The sequence below is a fragment of the Equus quagga genome, chromosome 11 (assembly GCF_021613505.1).
Source record: "Equus quagga isolate Etosha38 chromosome 11, UCLA_HA_Equagga_1.0, whole genome shotgun sequence".
Classification (NCBI taxonomy): Eukaryota; Metazoa; Chordata; class Mammalia; order Perissodactyla; family Equidae; genus Equus; species Equus quagga.
Genome location: NC_060277.1, coordinates 105,023,861 through 105,043,235, shown reverse-complemented (window position 1 = coordinate 105,043,235; position 19,375 = coordinate 105,023,861). Strand labels below are relative to the sequence as shown.

The 19,375-nt window shown below is 38.7% G+C and overlaps 1 long non-coding RNA gene across 3 annotated transcripts; it reads left to right on the top strand.

Moving 5' to 3' along the window:
* Positions 1 to 92: 92 nt before the first annotated feature.
* Positions 93 to 18,632, top strand: LOC124247458 (uncharacterized). Of its 3 annotated transcripts, none has more exons than XR_006890742.1 (5): positions 93 to 422; positions 4,012 to 4,120; positions 6,300 to 6,470; positions 13,253 to 13,338; positions 17,030 to 18,632. It is a non-coding gene; the product is annotated as an uncharacterized LOC124247458 (long non-coding RNA). The 3 variants fall into 3 exon arrangements; XR_006890743.1 differs by having other exon boundaries at positions 3,965 to 4,120; positions 13,258 to 13,338; XR_006890741.1 differs by having other exon boundaries at positions 3,965 to 4,120.
* Positions 18,633 to 19,375: the final 743 nt, after the last annotated feature.

Genomic DNA, 19,375 nt, shown 5'->3' with positions numbered 1-19,375 from the left:
CGTCCTTCCTGCGAAGGGCGCGGGGGCCGCTGGGTAATGTAGTTCCGGAGCAGAGTCCACGGGGCTCTGATTTCAGGAAACGTGGTCGCGCGGGTCGCTGACCGAGATGTCTGGGTGCGACAAAGATTGCGCCCAGATAAACAAGTCAGACTCGCACTCGGTAGTGAGTGATGGGCGACAAAAGGCAAGGCCAACACAAAGGGGCATTTTTGTTATCGAAAAGCCCTTGAAGCAACTAAAGCTAAAGAACCTGAGGTTAGCTAAAAATCATCTGGCTTGCTCAGAAGGTCTGTTTGGGTGTTTCGTGTTCGCAGGGCAGCACCTGTTGTACTGTTCTGCCTGTAGCCGTTTACCCTCACACCTCCATTTTCAAAAACATTTTCCTGGCATGGAGAATTTGTTGGTGATTTGGCTGGCTAGAGGTAAGAATACCTTTGACTGCAGGGAAGATGCAAAGCTTTATTTAGTGAGATAGAATCCAGGTCGATTATTTTCAAGGAACCTGAAATTCAATTCTGGGGCTGAGGGGGAGTTCTTATTTCTTGAAGGGTTAAAGAGGAAGTTCTGCTTTCTCTATGTCAAAGCTAACTTTATCAAAGTTAAACTGTTTAGATGTTTTTTCTAACCTGGGGGGAGGAAAGTCCCTGGCCTAAGGGAGAAAGTGAGTGGTAGTCTTAAATTAACGAAGTCAAATATCTGGAATTATTCAACAAAGTTAACAGACATCTGTTGAGCCCCTAGGATGTGCCAGGAATCTTTCTAGGGCTTTGCGTCATCCATTTGTCATGTGTTGCTCATGGCTAAGGGATGGACAGCATCCTGTTCACCCCCTTCGCAAGGAAGCTGGAGATGCATCGAATAATTCCATGCAAGAAATGGAAACGAGTGAGGGGGCATGGCCTGAAATAAGCTCAGTCCTCTCCTTCACTGAGTAAACCAGACTCAAAATGTACTTTTAAGGTAGAGAGGGAAGAATTGAGGATTTCAGGCTGCTAAGGTGTGAACCAAGCACAGTGGAAGAATGAGGAGAGCCTGTTCAGAGGACGCTAAGGACACCTGTTGCCTTGTATGCAGAAGTGGTGGGGGTGGGTGGGATTTACAGGTGAGGACTCTACAGGGCCTTAAAAGGCAGGCTAGAGGTTTGGACTTTATTCCACAGATACTTGGAGGTGGTGAAAGGGGTGTAACTTAAAGCATTGTTTTAAGAAGGTAAATTTGCCCTCAGTGATTAAGGTGGATTGAAACTGGGAGAGGCTAGAGGTAGGTCAGGTCAGTTGTGAAAAGCAAAAAGCGGACTTTGAAAGAAGATTTGGCTAGATTTGACAACTGCTAACGAAAACTGTCAGAAGTTTACTAAGAATTCTAGGAAGCCAGGGCCTTCTGAGTAATGGATGAATCAGAGGGAAGAAGGCCACCATGTTTCAGCTGCAACTCGGCTCTTAAAACAAATAGGTCACAGGTCATGGAACTAACATTTGCTTAAGTTGATCCCCTCTGCTGACTTTATTAAGAATTTATCACAGTCACCTCACGTTCATATTAGCTTCTGCCGCTAAGATGAAGGGGTTTCCCTCCCAAGAGCACAGATACAGAGACTTCCTAGCTTACTTTCTTTAACTGTTCTTCTGGGGGAATCCATGTCGTCCTTTCCTCGCTCTCTTGCACACAGGATCTCAGCGCCTCATTGAACCAGCATCTTTTTTATAAGTCTCATTTAACCAGGAAGCATGAGGGCATGGAGATCCATTTCAGTGCATCTCGTCTACTTTTCCAAGCATTGGTGGAGCACCTGCTATGGGCCAGGCCCTGGGATAGCTTCTGGAGCTGCTCGTAGACTCACTAAGCCCAGGCAGGGCCTGAACAGCTGCCTAGAGCTTACTTCAATTTGCATTTTATGTGGTCAGCAGCATTGCTCTTAAATTGCCCCGGACTCCTTTCTTTATGGAAGAGTTCTAATCACTTGTCTGGTGCATTTTGCTACTATCATTTGTGCTTATACAGTCTCTGCATAGGCATGCACAGTTCCCAGCTGGCAAATGGATTGTGTTCTGAAAGTCAATCTGTAATTCATATTCCCATAGGAACAATGATATGTTCAACAGCCAGTGCACATACACTCTCACACACGCCTATGCAAGACACTTCTGACCCGTAAGTTGGTTGAACCATACATTTAAAAATATCAAAATTCATCATTTTTCTTTCTGGGAAAAATATATTTTAAATTTCCACGGAGAACTCAACCTCTCTGTGAAGTCTTAGATTCCGGAAGAAAAAGTTCTTGTTGCCTTCATGGTAAAAGGTTTCCTCTGCCCACGGTCCTGGGTAGAGGAGGAGGTTATACCTCTGTACAGTCGTGGGCTGTCCTCTTGCCAATCTGTGGCAACGTTCTTAGGAGGGGAATCCCTCCTATGGTGGTGTAAGGAAATGAGCAAAATCTGGATGATTGTTCTGTTATTAGACAGTACATCAGGTGTTTATCTTGAGGTACCCTGTGCTCCTACTTCGAATCTGCCGTCTTTGTAATTTTCTGTACTTCCAATCTTTCTAAAATGCAAGTTTGATGCATTCTCCCCCCAGCTTCTACTCACCTTCAAGATCAGTTCCAAACTCCTTGGCATGGTATAATTGGCCCCTCAAGACCTGGCCCCTGCTTACCCTCCAGCCTCCTTTCTCATCCTATGTTGATGCTATAGGCAGAGGCCAGGTTTTCTCTGAAGTTGCTTTTAGATATATTGCTCCCTCTGCCTGGCAAGCCTTTTCCATTCCCTGCCTAGGTCATTCAGATTTATCCTTGAAGACTCGGCTTAGCTGCCAGTTTCTTTCAGCCACTTTCTGTGACACATCACCCTATGACCACCCTCAGTGTGAATGAGGTGTATTCCCTAATTCCATAGCGCCCTGCACACACTTCTCTCCTAACACTCATCATAAGGCTGACAGGTGTTCATTTACGTATTTGTCTCCCCCAGGAGACTGAACTACTGGAGATCAGACTAATCTGTGCGTTCCAAGTGTCCAGCATGTAGCATATGAAAGGCACTCAAATGCATACTGAAATAATGGAGTAGATGGGGAGAGGACCTGTGACCATGGCTAGCCTAGAATAGCCAGATTCCAACGATGGAGTTAACACCTGCAGGGGAAACTAGAACACCTGGGGAAAGCCCTGTGCTGTCAGGTTAAAGGTCTGAGATTCTTGGAAAGAGGCCCTGAGGTTAGGTCAGACTGGCTCGAAAGGAATTATTCTAGAGGTATATGTGGAATGGAGAAGGTGGTACGGGTAGGGTGACTCCACCTGGGGTGATTTTGACCCCCAGGGAACATTTGGCAATGTCTGAAGACATTTTTGGTTGTCACAACCAGGGTATTGAGGGTAGTGATACTGGCATCTAGTGGGTAGAGATCAGGGATGCTGGTAATCATACTACAGTGCACAGGAAGCCCCCTACAATGAATAATTATCTGGTCCAAATGTCAGTAGTGCCGAGTTTGAGAAAGCTTGCCACATAGGATACCATGAGAACTTACTGACACTCTATTTTTTAAGTTAATTTAAAGCAAATGAGATTTGGTAAGTTGTTAACTTTTGATGTGAAAAAAAAACACTAGAATCTAAGAGATGTGAGTTCTAGTCCTGGCTGTAGAAGAAGTTAGCTGTGTTTCCTAAGGCAAGTCACCTTTCTGGACCTCTTTTTGTTCAACTCAGGCCCTTTCCAGTTCTCACAGCCCATGGCTCTAAACCTGGCTCAAATGTCTGATTAAAACCACCAGTGATTTGAAAAAAGAAAGACAGTTGTGATCACATATTCTGTTTTTTACCTTGGTTAAATGTCTTTCTTCAGGAACTAGAAGGGTTCCTAATCCTCTGCTTTACCAAGACAACCGATGACCATTGTAACAATATCACTTAAGAGATGAGACAAGACATATTCGTATTATAAATTGAAATGTTGCCTCCTAGGTGGCAGTACTCATCTGCACGTGACATTTATGAATGTTTTCCAACAGCATCTACCAGATATCAGGAACAAGGGAAAGGAAGGCACCAAAGTTAAAGCTAAGAGTTCCAGTTTGAATATCTACTTTTCTGGATTCTGGAAAATTACGGTATAAACAGGTGTGTTATATATAATGAAACATATAGGGGAGAGTATGTGGGGAATTAGGTTAGGGGACTGGATGATGAGTGATGGTTGTACCATACCTTTAAGTACAGTTTTTTTTTTTACTGCATTAATATATCACAATGAATTATGACTGTTGGCAGATATTTTAGAAATCTCGAAATAGATTCAGCTTAGCTTCTAGTGCCCTCCCCAATATGGCACAAGGATACCTGTTCAGCCTTATCTCTCAAGTTTCCTTTGTTTAAGCAATCTGGTCAAAACAGGATTAAAAATCTTCCTCAACTTACAATGGAGTTATATCCTGATAAACCCATCATAAATTGAAAACATTGGTAAGTCAAAAATGTGTTTAATACGCCTAACCTACTGAAAATCATAGCTTAGTCTAACTGATCGTAAACGTGCTCAGAGCACTTACATTAGCCTACAGTTGGGCAAGATCATGGAAGACAAAGCCTATTTTATAATAAGGTGTTGAATATCTCATGTAGTTTATTGAATACTATACTGAAAGTGAAAAACAGAATGGTTGGAGGGCTACAGAATGGTTTTATGTGTGTGGGTTGTTTACCCTCGTGATTGCATCGTTGTTTACCCAGGCAGCTCGCTGCGCTGCCCAGCCTCACAAGAGAGGATCGGACAGCATATCGCTAGACCGAGAAAAGATAAAAATTCCAAGTACAGTTTCTACTGAATGCATATCGTTTTCGCACCATTATAAATTCAAAATATCCTAAGTCGAATCATCGTAAGTCAGGGACCCTCTGTACTTATCCTCCCTAAGACCTGAATTTACATCTCGGTGCTTCTTTGTGTTAACCCATGCTATTCTATGTCTTCATTTTCCTAAATTCTACCTTTCATTCAAGGTTCAGGGGCAGCTCTTTCATGAAGTTGTCCTTGATCACATCCCTCTGTCTTGTAAAAGAGCATCCTCACCTTTTAACTCTGATGGCATCCGTTAGCTATTATGGGCCATGTAGCTAATATGCAGTCATATTACATGAGTACAAATCTTACCTCTTCTGCTAAATCTCTTGTTCCCTGCATATTCCTAACCTACTCCCTTGGGCAGACCTGCTTGCTTGTCTATATTTGGCCCTTGAGTCTAACCTTGGGCAGGGACGGTTTCATCTTCATCATGCAGCCCCAGGCCTAGCATATGTTGTATGCATATGTGCTCAATCAATACCTGTTTATCTAATGGATGGGTGGATTTATTACATACTGAATGAATTCATCTAAAACAGGTTGATTAGCTTATCTTAGCCTCCTTTGTTAAAAGTCAAAGAAATGCTAGCATAGAGATTTGCAAGGAAGAAGAATTTTTGTTTAATTATGATAACTATCTAAAAAATATTTGGCTAATATTTTAGTGAGACTCCTATTAAGATTCTAGATGTTCAAATTACTATCAACAACCTTTAAAATTAACAGTGTCTATTGTGTCTTATGGAAATGCCAACCAACTATCCAGAATCCTCATTGGATTACATTCTCATTGAATAAAAAATGTGGAATATGAATGCTCAGTGGTTCTTAGCAATCAAGGAGCCATGTAGCGCTCCAGTGTAATGTTTCAACCTTTCCCCAAAACCGTATTGAGTCTTGGCCAGACATATTAGCATGAGCTGACCGACAAAAGATGTAGGTTCTAGGAAAGTAAGAATAGAAATGATTCCAGCTAGCATTAACCCTATAAGTGTGTTAGTTATCATCTGTGTGGTATGTTAAAGCACTGGCAAGTAGTGAACTACCTTGAATGATTAGATTAAGTAATATAGGACACAAAAAACTTTCCAATACTGTTAAGTCAAGAGGAAAATTGGAATGGTGTCTAATCTAACATATGTATATACTTTTTCTCCTCCTTCCACTGTAATCAAATCAATCAATCTCTTTTTCCATATATATATACACACGTATATATATACATACACATATATGCATGTGTATATGTGTGTGTATGCATTTCTTTCTCTCAAGCACTCACTCACTCATTTCTTCTCTGTTCCTGCCCCGTCTGGCTTCTGAAAGTCTGAAGAAGTCAGAGCTCTACAGAAAGTCAATAAAAATGGTTGTATTCAATATGTGAGGTTCAAGTTACCCTTAAATTTGGAACTCCTAATCAACTCTATATTTAATTAATTACTTATTTGTATTATACAGGGTGATTCAAAAAGAATTGCACCTTGGCCACCCAGATCCTCAGATGTCTCACTTTGCAACTTCCTTCAGACAGAATACCTCCGGAACCTCACATCTGTACTGCACCTTCATTTTTTTTCAACCTTCAAAAAATGAAGAATCTTGTCCTGGCTGCCATTTCAGTTGTCAAAGGTGACATTTTACAAAGGGTCAAGGGTGATTGATGCGTGCCCTAGGGACATGAAAGGTGCATACTGAACATTTATTAAATTATGGAGAGGGCTTCTTTACAATGAAAGTTGTCAAATTATGGCCCATGCTCTAAATCCATCCTGCCCACTGTTTTTGTAAATAAAATTTTATTGGAACACAGCTATGCACATTCCCTTATGTATTGTATACAGCTGCTTTATACTACAACAGAGTTGAATATTGCAGCAGAGACTATCTCACCTGCAAAACCTAAAATATTTAGTCTCCGGCCCTTTGCAGAGTAAGTGTGCAGACCCACCTTTACAAACTGACCTTTTCTACATGCTCCTATAAACCCCAGTTACTGGTTAATGCATTTCCAAAAGTTTCACTTCTTTTGGAATCACCCTGTACTTGAACAATTTCTATTACAAAAGTCTTAACAATTATACCATAAAATCGTTGAGAATATTTTTATATACCCTGCAGATCCTACATAGAACAGCAGTGGGTGCATACTAAGCCTCTTATAAATATTTGTTGATAGATTGATTAAATTGAGCATTTATTAAAAGAATCATGAATCTTATAAGAAAAAATTAGCTCTCAGTTTTCCTTGAGTGTATCTCATTTTCCACCTATTTTACTTTTCCTACATATCTCTCAGAATGTTCGAGTCCTAATATATTTAAATACTAGGTCTGTGTACTAGAGAAGGATTAAGAAAAATAAAAACATAAAATACAGGCAATACCAGCTATAAAACACACAGCTCACAAATCTTTTTATCCCTAGGACCAAAAGAAAAGAGAGAAGAGAAAAGCACCCCAGTTTATTATGTCCCATTTTAAAAAGTAATAGACTTTTATTAAGACCTACAATTATGATAGGTATGGTATGGGTTAAGAGACTGGACGAGTAAGACCCCTGGTCTGAGAAGCCTAAAATCCTATAGGTGATATGAATAACATGTTTGTAATATTTTAAGGTTTCCAAGCTCTTTCCACATTCACTGATCATTTTATCCTTACAGTGACATGTGAACCGGGTTGTCCCAACGTCTCACTTATCTTTGTCACCTCATATTGTTGCTTTACTTGGACAAGATGGAAAAACATGTGATTTAAAACTGTCTTGATTACAGATGTAAAAACTTGTCTTCTGATTCCTAGTTCCCTATTTTAAGCTATCCAACCTAGTCTTAAGGTAGGTAACTTTTAAGGAATGCCCTAGAAATTGTGCCTTTTTTCAGGCTAAGAGAATCTGGTAACATTTTGCCTTATTTTATATTAGTTATTAATGGGATAAGCTCAATTCAGGACTTATAAAGGCCACAATAAATCTGTATATCTCCTTTACGCTCTGTACTTTAGGCAATATACTGTGACAATTCACTAAAGGCTGTACTATTTGAGGATGAGTTAGAAACACTGATATAGGACAAAGTGTTGTGCCCTTCAAGGCTCCTTGATCTGTTTACATTGATATTAATAGATGGTTCTGGGCTTCAGTCACAGGCCTGAATAGTTCAGGTCATACTGACCTGCTGCACTTTTTAAAAAACTATAAAATAGTCTGGGAAATATTTTAGATCGGTGATACCTGCAAGTTACTGAAAAAGTTCAAAAGTCCACAGAAAATTAAGAAACTGTCTGAACTACAGTGGTGTAGAAATAATTATAGTCAATATAATAAATCAACTTGTTCTTAAATTGTCCCATTTGGATTAGTGTCCAAAGGGAATGTTTTATTATTAACAGCATATGGCAGATAATTAGAAAATACTACTGATTTTCTATATTTATTGTTTTTTGAGATGGGTAAACTAATAATTTTATTGTGGGCCAAACTCATCAAAACAATTGGTTCCATATGTTTTTGTAATTAATATTAATTAATTGCATAACTATTATGCAATTGTATAGTATTAGAAAGTAGCTATTTGACAATATAATGAATGTCCAATGGTATTTTATAGCTTGAGCTTCCTACTGTAAAGAGGTTAACCTTTTTAGCATGAGCTGCATGCTCTGTGCCTGTTCCTGACTCTGTATCCTACAGTAAAAGGAGTAAAACAGCAGAGATAGATTAGATTGTACTCTACTGCCTCTGGAATTCTTTGAAAGTCTATTTCAGAGAGTCTTTCCAGCAGCCTTACCTTACTGACATTTAGATGGAAAATGAAAAGAACCTAAAAACCTGCACACTTGCTAAAGACAACTAGAGATTTCCATTTTACAGAGCCTTGTTTATCCTTTTGTTTCTGCTTTTTTTTTTTAAATCTAAATGCATTTATTAAACATTTTTTGGGCACATTGCCAAATCGGATGCTACTGTATATAAAGAAACTGTGTGGAGTGTGGTAACACCATCTGGCACTGTGAATACATTTTGGAATGCTTGTGGAAATTTCAAAGAAAAATGTAGGAAATTTTGTGTATAATTTTCTTAAACTTATTTCCATGAGATCCATGATTTAGGAAACACATTCTACAGGTTTTCCACAGACATTTGGATGATTTTTTTTTTATACCCAGATAGTGCTTTATGAAAAAGCATAATGCTTGGTTCTTACCTTTTAATGACTCATTAATTCTGTGTAAAATAGAGCTGTTAATAGTAGATTTTAAAAATATGCCATGTAAAAAAATCTTTAGAGGATTTGTGGACTTCATATTAATTCTTCCCCAATCTTAATAAGGTAGCAAACCAAAGTGCCTCTCAGTTTGAAGTTAGAGAAACTGAAGTACATCCACAATGTATGTTTGTGACATTCTAGATAGAATCAAGAAAAGAAGTAGAGCGCTACTACACGTGTTTATGACATCTGTCTGTCTGCTAAGCTAGGAGTTGTTACAACTCACAGGATTGAGCAAAAAGGCACCTCAAACGTGAAATACATCGCTCTGTTTATTCCTGCATCTGTAAATACCAGTTTGTTAGTTCATCAACATTGGAGGAGTCAAGCCAATTCAGATTTTAATTCGGTAGGCTGAAGGCACTGTTTTAGTTTGCAACCTGAGAACTCTCACTGTCACAATTTTAAGTGACCTAATTGATATGATGTTGACCTAGGAGCAATACCAAGGTGAAACTAAAATCATTACCAGCAATTATCTATTATATTTAAAATTAAGTACCTGAGAAACAAAGGTTTCCAAAATATGATTAAAACAAGATTATATCTATGTGGATGCTACCAACATATTAATACACCTCCCAACTCAGAGACATAAAGCCTGTGTTCTATAAAGATGTTTAATTATTTCAAATTCAAGTCTTTATATAACCAACAATCATGGACTGTTTTCAAGGGCAGTGGTAACTAAAATATGGAATTTATTGGCTGATGGTGCTGTTCAAGTGCCCTTCTACATAATATGTTTCATGTGTTCTGTTTCAAAGCCATTTTGATAATGAATCAACAGATGTTACATGAAAAAATTGTTCTAAGGATTCCTGCTAGCTTTCTCTCAGCCATTCATGTTTAATTTGGGAAGGAAATTTGAAGAAGTAAATTAATACCTATTCTACCTGTTTTTAAAAGTTTATGGTAATAGAAGAGTCAGACATAATGAATATTTCTCAAAGTCAAGTGTTCTATGAAAGGCAGTTTAGATTGGAAGAGGTAGAAATATTCACAATGATAGTATATTATATTACAAGTAAATACTTTATGAGAATTAGTGGATATAGTCAGACATAGGTAAAGAAAAACAAAAGGGAGTCAAATAATTTGGAGAATATTTGATCTACTTAAAAGTTATACCTCCAACACTAAATTAATACACAAAAATGCGAAGTAATCAATTTTAAATTGAAGAAATAATTTCAGATCTAGTTCATGGGAAATGATTGCCTCTGCCTCATGCATGCAGGAGTAGATAAGCTGCTCTGTTATCTCAGCTCCACTTATAATCATCAATTTTTCATTCAACTGAACAGTTGATGATCAAGAACTTAAGACATTTCAGCTGATGGGATACCAATCATTGTGATTTCGGCTGTAAATATTGTGAAGAATTAGCTGCAACAAAAATTCAAGCAAATGTGGGCTGGCCCAGCGGTGTAGTGGTTAAGTTCAACGTGCTCCGCTTTGGCGGTCTGGGTTCGCAGGTTTGGATCCCAGGCATGGACCTACATCACCCATCAAACCGTGCTGTGGCAGCATCCCACATACAAAATAGAGGAAGATGGACACAGATGTTAGCTCACGGCCACTCTTCCTCAATCTCCCCCTCCCCCCCCAAATCAAGTAAATGTGAATTTTGGCCCTCAATTTTATGTTTCAAAGACTTAGTAAAGTGTCAAATACCAAGAATATACCATTGGAAGATGCTATTTAGCTGTACACTATCCCATAGAAGCAGGTAAATTGACCCAACTCTAGCACTTGCTTCCATGCCCAGTTCCAGTTTCTGTTATCTTCTTCTCGTTGTTCATAGGTGTAATTTGACAACACTCTACCTGAATAGGTTAGCCATAATTGTGAGGGGATTAAAACACAGACTCTGGAGCCAGACTGCCTGGCTGGGTTAGCCTCCTCACTCTTGTTCTGTGAGTTGGGCTCAACAGATCACTTCTCTGTGCCTCAGTTTCCTACCTATATAAAGTTGATGATGATAGTACCTATCTCATGGAGCAGTTGAGAAGATGAAATGAATTAATACACTTAAAGCTTTAATTAGAGTGCCTGGTCCATGGTGTATGCTTAATGGCTATTACCTATTGAGGCTTTTGGTGGTTATTATTGCTATTAAATTTCCAGGCATTAGGTCCTTTCTTGAGAATGAAGATACTGTATTTGAAATTGAAGGAAATTGGTATGTAAGAACATGAGTCCTACCAAGTGATAAGAAAAAAATCTAAGACAGAAGATGAGAAAGCTTTGAAATCAGAGGAATGTTACCAATCAACATAGGGAAATATGAATAGAAATGCTTAGTTTAATAGAAAGGAAAGGAAGAAGAAATATTTTATTTTTGCAGCAAATCAAAACACTGTTGGATGCTTGTTAAGAGGAAATGGAGGCCATATGGAGAAAACAATTCCATTACACAGTGTGGAATGGATTTAAAGGACAGCTGAATAGCTAGGGCATGAATTATGTAGGCCTTTAGCCATATAATGTCATAGATTAACAAAGCAAACAGCAGGGGGCATTGTGGTAGTTAATGAGAGGTGGAAAGAGTTGTCAGGCTTCAATGATCAGTTTTTATGATGCGGTTTTCCTCATTAAGGAAGTATACTGATAACATTATTTTGGTTCTTTCCAATCATTGCATGCATTAGGACCTTAATATTCTAAATCTTTTCATTTTATTTATTTTATCTCTATAGTTCTTATATTCATTGCCTTTGTATTAACTTTTTGCTTGTAACCATTACAAGTGGTTGCTGCCTTTTTTCTGATTAACTTGTTAATTAATTAATTAGCTCAATTTTAAAATTTATATTAGGCATATTTTAAAGATCGCCAGAATATGTTTTCCGCAGTGGCCTAGTTGTCTGATAACTAAATAGTAGAGGGGTTTGAGCATGTTTTATAGGTATTTTATTATTATTTTAAAATGGAGAAATTCTTGTTAAAGACTTATTAATTGATTCTGCATTTAAAATAATTGTTTAACACCTATCCAAAATGATCCACATGGTTGTTTAGGATTAGGCAGGGAGAACCAAAACACAAAGAAAAATTAGATAATTTTTTTATTAGCTGAAATATTTTACTTTGCATCATAATGAGTTAAAAAAATACATAGAAAATAAATATTCTTCCTTTATCAATGTCAAGAGAGTCCAGACATGAAAAATCATCCTGTAGGACTTCAGAATTTCAAAAGGACAGATAGGATTATTTTGAAGTTTTAATAAGTATTCAGAAAAACTGAACAGTCCAACCCATAGGTAGCATGTTCTATTGCTTTCTTCCTCCAATATTATAATTTTCTCCAGTTATTATGGATTCTAAAGCTAAATTTTTGGCTTGACTAGAAATGGATACATTTAACCTTTTAACATTAATTTATCTGGGTGAATTATATTAGCAATTTATGATCAGTGCTGGTTTTGAGTAGATAGGAAGTGAAGGACATAAAGTGTTTTTAAGATTTCATGTTCACAGTGACTGAGATTCCTTCAAAGAAAAAAAGTTCCTGCAACAAGAGCTGAGCAAATATCTATCAGTTTGCCTTCCAAAAAATGAATTGAGCCTTGTGTCTTAAAAACAGCATTTTAAAAATAAGTCATAAGGGAGATGAAGTGCTGAGCTGTGGTGGATGATATTCCAGTTATCTCTTCAATCAATTTTGTATAATGCTTTGGAAGGAGAATAACAAGTAATATGAAATCATTTTTCAAGATGCTATATGTGCACACGCTTAGTTCTATTTCTGTTTTCATTGGAGCAGGCAATTTATGCAATGCACTTGTAATATTCCAAGAACAAAGACCAATTTCCCTGAAGGTTATGAGCACTCTTGAATTTTACCAATGCAAAAAAAAAATTATTTTCCTGTTGTCACATTTTAGATAATGAAGTGTGTTAGATGTACAGAGTCTCCCTGAGTTGTCTCAGGAAGTATGCCCACCGCGGGTATATTTTATTCTGAGATTCAGAAAGTGGATGTTGGCAGTTCTTTAACAAGCATTGACAAGTAGTAATTAGTGGTGAGCGTTGTGGAAGATGGAGGGCTGAAAGGATTTGGGCATCAGTGTCTGAACAGGAGTATCTTTTATTCTTGGGAAAACAAGTATCCAATTGATCTGTTTATGATCCTTAGTCTAGGTTTCAGGAACCGGACATGAATCTCTGTGTGACTGAAATGAACCACCTGTTGTCTTCAAATGGAAGTGAAGAAAAGGTCGAGTAAGGACAATATATTAATCCTTTTGGCACCCCGTAGCCATTTTGCTTGTTTTGTTTTACTTTGGGGAGTTGGGTAGGGATGAGAGTGGAAATGGCTCCTATTTGACCCCTTCATGCGATTCTACCCCTGACTATGACATGCATGCATTCAGGCACGTGATAGCAATGTCACAGATTCCAAAGTTCAAAAGTGGCCTTGTGTCTTTGCTTGTCTGTTTTTTCCTTGAATGTTTACATGGTTTTGTTTGTTTTTCAACTTACCAGTGGTGCCTCACGGGTGCACTATTTCCCTAACAACATATGTAGAAACAGTGTGTTTAAAAGGTTCATAGCTACCTGACAAATAACCAAATGTGGAAATCCCTGGGTTGCGAGAAGCACAGATACTTTCCAGCCTTCCTCCCTCTCATGCAATCTAACCGGAATGAATAGAACACAGAGACTGGTTGATTACCCTCTCCACGCAATCTCCCTGAAGTGCCCCCAACTCTGGGGCACAGTCCTGCTTAAACTTGCTTCTATCGCATTCCACACGGAGGGCAGAGTTCTGAATGTGTATACACTCTGCCCTTGCCTAGTTTCATGTTATGTAATAGCTGCAAATGCTCTTGTGCGCCTGCATATAAACTATGAGGAGGAAGGGGATATTGCAAAACGAAGCCTTGGTATAATTTCTACCAAAAAGGCCCATTTTGCTAAAGTTTGGGACCCCATTATAAGATCACAGAGGAAAAGCCAGACAGGAAAGGGTTTGAGTTTATAAATCCTTGTCTGTTAGACCTGAATGCAGAAAATTAGGACTGGTTTGAAACTTTTAATTTGCTTCATTAGCTTAGTAGTTGGAATGCAACTCTTAGATCGCAGCTACTAAGAAACCACCAGGCTTATTCAGATATATCCAACTACTGGAGTCACCTCATTCAATGACTAAGTTTAGCAAAAAAAAGAAAGGGGAGAATGAAAATGCAGAAAGCTAAACTGGGACAAAAGAATGCTTTTAGGTCAGCTAGTATGAAGTATTAGCTATAACTTCACAGATGGTCCAAACAGATGAAGAGGAGAAAGGATGGCTACAGAGATCTGGCAGTCAGCCTCTTGACTTCTGTCACTCGTTGCAATGGTGTTTTCATTTATTTATTTATTTATTTTCTCTTTTAAAGGGAAGATGGAGTGGGGATAAGAATGACTTCAAGCATCTCACTTGATAATCTTGTTCTTCTTGAGAGATTTACCTATCTGTTGTGAATAGGAAGAACTTTGCTTGTAAAATCAATTTCAGATAACCATATTTAGATGGGTGGCGATCATCATTTTTCTTAAAGTTGCTTCCAGCAGCCGGCCCAGTGGCGGAGCGGTTAAGTTCGCACGATCCGCTTCTCGGTGGCCCAGGGTTCGCCGGTTCGGATCCCGGGTGCGCATGCGGCACCGCTTGGTGAAAGCCATGCTGTGGTAGGCATCCCATGTATAAAGTAGAGGAAGATGGGCATGGATGTTAGCTCAGGGCCAGTCTTCCTCAGCAAAAAGAGGAGGATTGGCAGTTGTTAGCTCAGGGCTAATCTTCCTCCAAAAAAAAAAAAAGTTGCTTCCAAACTTCTTTTTCTATATATATACTTTGGAAATCCAAGAAGCCATCAGCACCGATGATGTTGTAGCCAAACCGAGCCTTTGGTGAAGGAAAGCATAGCTGAGGAGTCGATGAGGGTCCCAGTAACATCATGGTTGTACTATTAAGCCTAATTTATTCTGTAGATTCTTTCGATTTTATAATTTCTTAATACTCTCCCGTGTTCAAGGGTATATGCCTTTTTTTGGTAAATGGCCTTATATATTCTTTAGAAGTAGGCTGCGTAGAAATTATAACCAAATGAAGGAAATAAGCATCCTCATAGTGTATCTCTTTGATTACACTGATCTTCATCTCAGTTCATGTCAGCAAACCTGGCCTTGTCATTCTCTTCCCTGTCTCAAGGGCAGGGTTTCTCAACCTCGGCACTATTGACATTTTTGGGCCAGATAATCCTTTGTCGTGGGGTGCTGTCCTTTGCATCCCTGGCCTCTACCTACGGGGTGCTAGTAGCAGCCCCCTTGTTGTGACAACCAAAAATGTCTTCAGACACTGCCAGATGTCCTCTTGGGAGCAAAATCACCCCTGATTGAGAACCGTTGCCCGAGGGTGAAAAGATTTTCCAGGTTAGTCCCAGTTTATAAGTTTTCCCAAGTATATAGGATCCCCTTTCACATTCAAAAGGGTCATAATTTGGACAGGGAATTAAATGGTCACCCAACATATCTCAGTAAATAGCAACTTCGTGTTTCCAGTTGCTCATGCCAAAACTTTGGAGATGTTCTTAACTCCTCTCATTCTCTCATACCCCTCATCAGCCATCAGTAAATCCAGTTGACTAAAACCACCTTCAAACTGTATGCCATATCCAGCACTTCTGTCCATGTCCACTGATATCACACTGGTCCAAGCCACCTCGTCTCACCCAGAAGAACATGTGCCCCTCCTCAGGCTGTTCTCACACAGCTGCCAAAGCTATCATGTTTAATTAGCAAGCTGGATCATGCCACTCCTCTGCTCAAAATCCTTCAATGGCTTCCCATTCTACTTAAAGCCAAAGTCATTACAATGGTCTAAAAGTAGCCTTACAAGATCTGCCTAACCACTGCCCTCCTCCTTGTTCCGGTTAGCCTCTCTGACCTTATCCCTTTGGACTCACTGTTCAGCTACACTGACCTCTGCTATTCCTTAAACACCTGGCACAGCCTGTTTCAGCGCTTTCCTCTGCCAATTCCTTTTACCTGCAACCTTCTACCTCCCGCCACTCCAGATATCCACATAGCTTGCTCCCTCATTTTCCAAGTCTATGTTCTACTCTCAGCTTCACAGTGAGGCCTTCTCTGACCACTTGATTTAAAATCACACCCTCGATTCATCTCCCCTGATTTCTTTCTTACCATAGCCCTTATCACTATCTGACATACTAAAATTTTACCCATTTCTTTATTTACTTCCTGATTTATTGTGTGTCTCTCAGAATTAGTATGCAGACTCCACGAGGGCGGGGGTTTTTCTCTGTTTTGTTCACTGTCTTATACTCAGTGCCTTTAGCAGTTTTCCTAGGAAACATGTCGTGGGCACTCAATAAATACTGAATGATGCAATAATGAATTTATTGAATACTTACTTTCTTCTAGGCATCAGGCTAATACTGAGTATACAAAAGTGAGTGCAGCACTATCCCTGCCCTCAAGAAGTTTAAAATCTAATAGAGGACACACGCATGTAAATAAATAAGCACAGAAGCGTGAGATGCCTGCAATAAAGAGAAGAACGCGTGGATGTGGTATAGAGGGATAGAAGGGATTGGTGGAGCACAAGGGACTGCAGTGCATTGAGGAGGAAGTGGCGGTAGGGAAGAGATAATACTTTGTCCCAGTCCATTATTTGCACAGCTGCGGCAATGCAAATACAGTGTGAATGGCAATGTAAAGCCGCTGCATGTGCCAGTGGCTTTTCATCTTGTACACCCACACCTGCAGTGTGGAATCCTTACAGTTTAGCATGGTATATAAGGCTGATCATAATCTGGCTCCCTATCCAGACTTATCTATTGCCACTCTCCTCCAAACAGCTTTTCTTGCTAACTAGACTGATGAGAACAATATGTGTCCTTAACACTTTCAGGTTTTTCCTGGCTCCTGGAGTGCCCTCCCCCACCGCATGGTCTACTTGACAGGTTTTAAGACTTGGCTGAAGTGGAATAGCCTCTGTGAAGACTTCCTTGATGTCACCTTCCTTCTGGGTAAATTATCACACGAAAGACCAGAGGCAGCTGCATCAGACAGGTTGGAAAAGTATGCATTTATTTCTAAAGAGAATGAACCTATTAAGAAAGTTTGAAAAATGGTGCAAAAGAAATATATACCATCAATCAAGACTATGTATTAACTTTGAGTAATTGTAGTCTGAAATCCACATTCCTGGAGCAAAGAAGTGACATACCTGCCGTAGATCAATGTAAACATGGAGACAGAACAATGAGAGCCTGTACAATAAACGAAGAGGAAGATTGGTACCAGATCAAAACATTTCCCTCATCTGCCTGCAGTTTAATCTGGGAAGAACTGGAATTAAGTTCTGGACCACACCATGTTTATGACTGACTACTTATTAATTGTATTTAAATGTGTCATAAAGTTAAATGTGTAGTAAACTATATGAATTTTATTTCATATTTTGAGTTTTTTGATTTATAACTACTAATTCCTTCTATCATGATAAAGTTGTGGGTTGAAAGTACCCATTCGATATTACGAAAGGTAAATACCACAATCAGTAGATCAGAGTGGTGGTTACAATCAAGATTCTAGTGACCAAAGTCAGACCAGTTGGGTCCGCAGTATGCTTTATAGACTAGTATCTCTGTAGGACCTGTTACTCTTTGAATATTTATTCAATAATTGAATAATTCAATGTTCAATTGAATAATTCAGTAACTGAAGGTCTAAGCGTCAGGCATTGTTTTGATCTTATAACCTTCTCAAGAATCTATGAATTAAGTTGTAATTTCTCCACTTAAGGATAATGAAGCTGAAGCTTAGGAAGGTTTAAGTACCTTCACCAGCCAACAAGAAGAGCGCTCAAGATCCAAACCTAGTTCGTTCCAAAGTAAAGCTCGGTCTTAACTACCGTGCAGGTCTGTTTCTGTGCTACATCTCTGGATGATTTCATTTCAGGGCATTTGTGTCTGAATTGAGGATAATCTTTTGCACCAAATTGATACAGATTTTGATGGTAATCTGTGTATCATGAATCATGGTTAGTCACAGAAATTATTTGTTCACTTTGTAATTGTTACACCTTAAACTCTTTAATGAAAATGAGTTTAATGAAATGGCTGATAGTAATATTTGAGGCCTAATTGTCAGCTTGGGCAGGTGGACCACAGGCTTGGTATTTAATCACATAATGTGCCTTTGTGAAAACAGAACAGTTGTAAGACCGGCATCAGCAATTCCTGAGGGAGGATTCCAAGAAGCAGCTAAGAAGACCTTGAAAATTCCCCTGGGTATTATGGATTTCATTTTAAGTGAAAATGCAAAGCAATTAAATTTCTTGTAACTGAATTCCTTAATTATACACAGTTTCTATTGCTCATTTTTTAGTTAAAAGTTGACCTTGATTTCTTGGAAATATGTAAAAATATAGTTGCAAATGGAAAAAGACTGGAAGATAATATACAAGAAAAAATATTTTTGGTCTTAGGATAGTAGGAGAGCTAGGATGATTTTCCCCCTTTTAAAAATGTTCAAGATTATTGTTTTAGTGGTTTCCCATTTTTAAAAGAAACAAATGTAAAATAAGTAAAACTTAGAACAACATAGTGGGTTGGATTCCATTTTACTATTTATGTGGTGTTACACAAGTCACTTAATTCTATACATTAATAAATATTTTTACTAAATCTAAAATAAATATCATAGTTAGAAATTTGGATCCCTAGATATATATTTTAAATGTTTTCATCTCAATCTTCCATCATTTTTAAAATAGGCATTTTTGGGGCTGGCCTGGTGGCATACTGGTTAAGTTCATGTGTTGCCCAGGGTTCATAGGTTCAGATCTGGGCATGGACCTAGCACTGCTCATCAAGCTATGCTGTGGAGGCGTCCCACATACAAAACAGAGGAAGATTGCCACAGATGGACAATCTTCCTCAAGGAAAAAGAGGAAGATTGGCAATAGATGTTAGCTCAGGGCCAATCTTCCTCACAAAGAAAAGAAATAACATAAAATAGGCATTTTCCTGCCTGTTTTAGGTAGGATTGTAATTCATGTCTTGGGTGATACTTATGCTGAAGGCAAATTTTTTTTAGCCCCTCATCCTGTTCTTTATTCTTTGCCTGCTTGCAACAACACACCATCTCCCATTACAAAACCTGTGTAACTCTATTCAATATCTGGTGTTTTCACCTTTTAGGAATCTCTCCAAATTTCCTGACCAAAAAAAAAAGCTAGAAAAGCAGACAA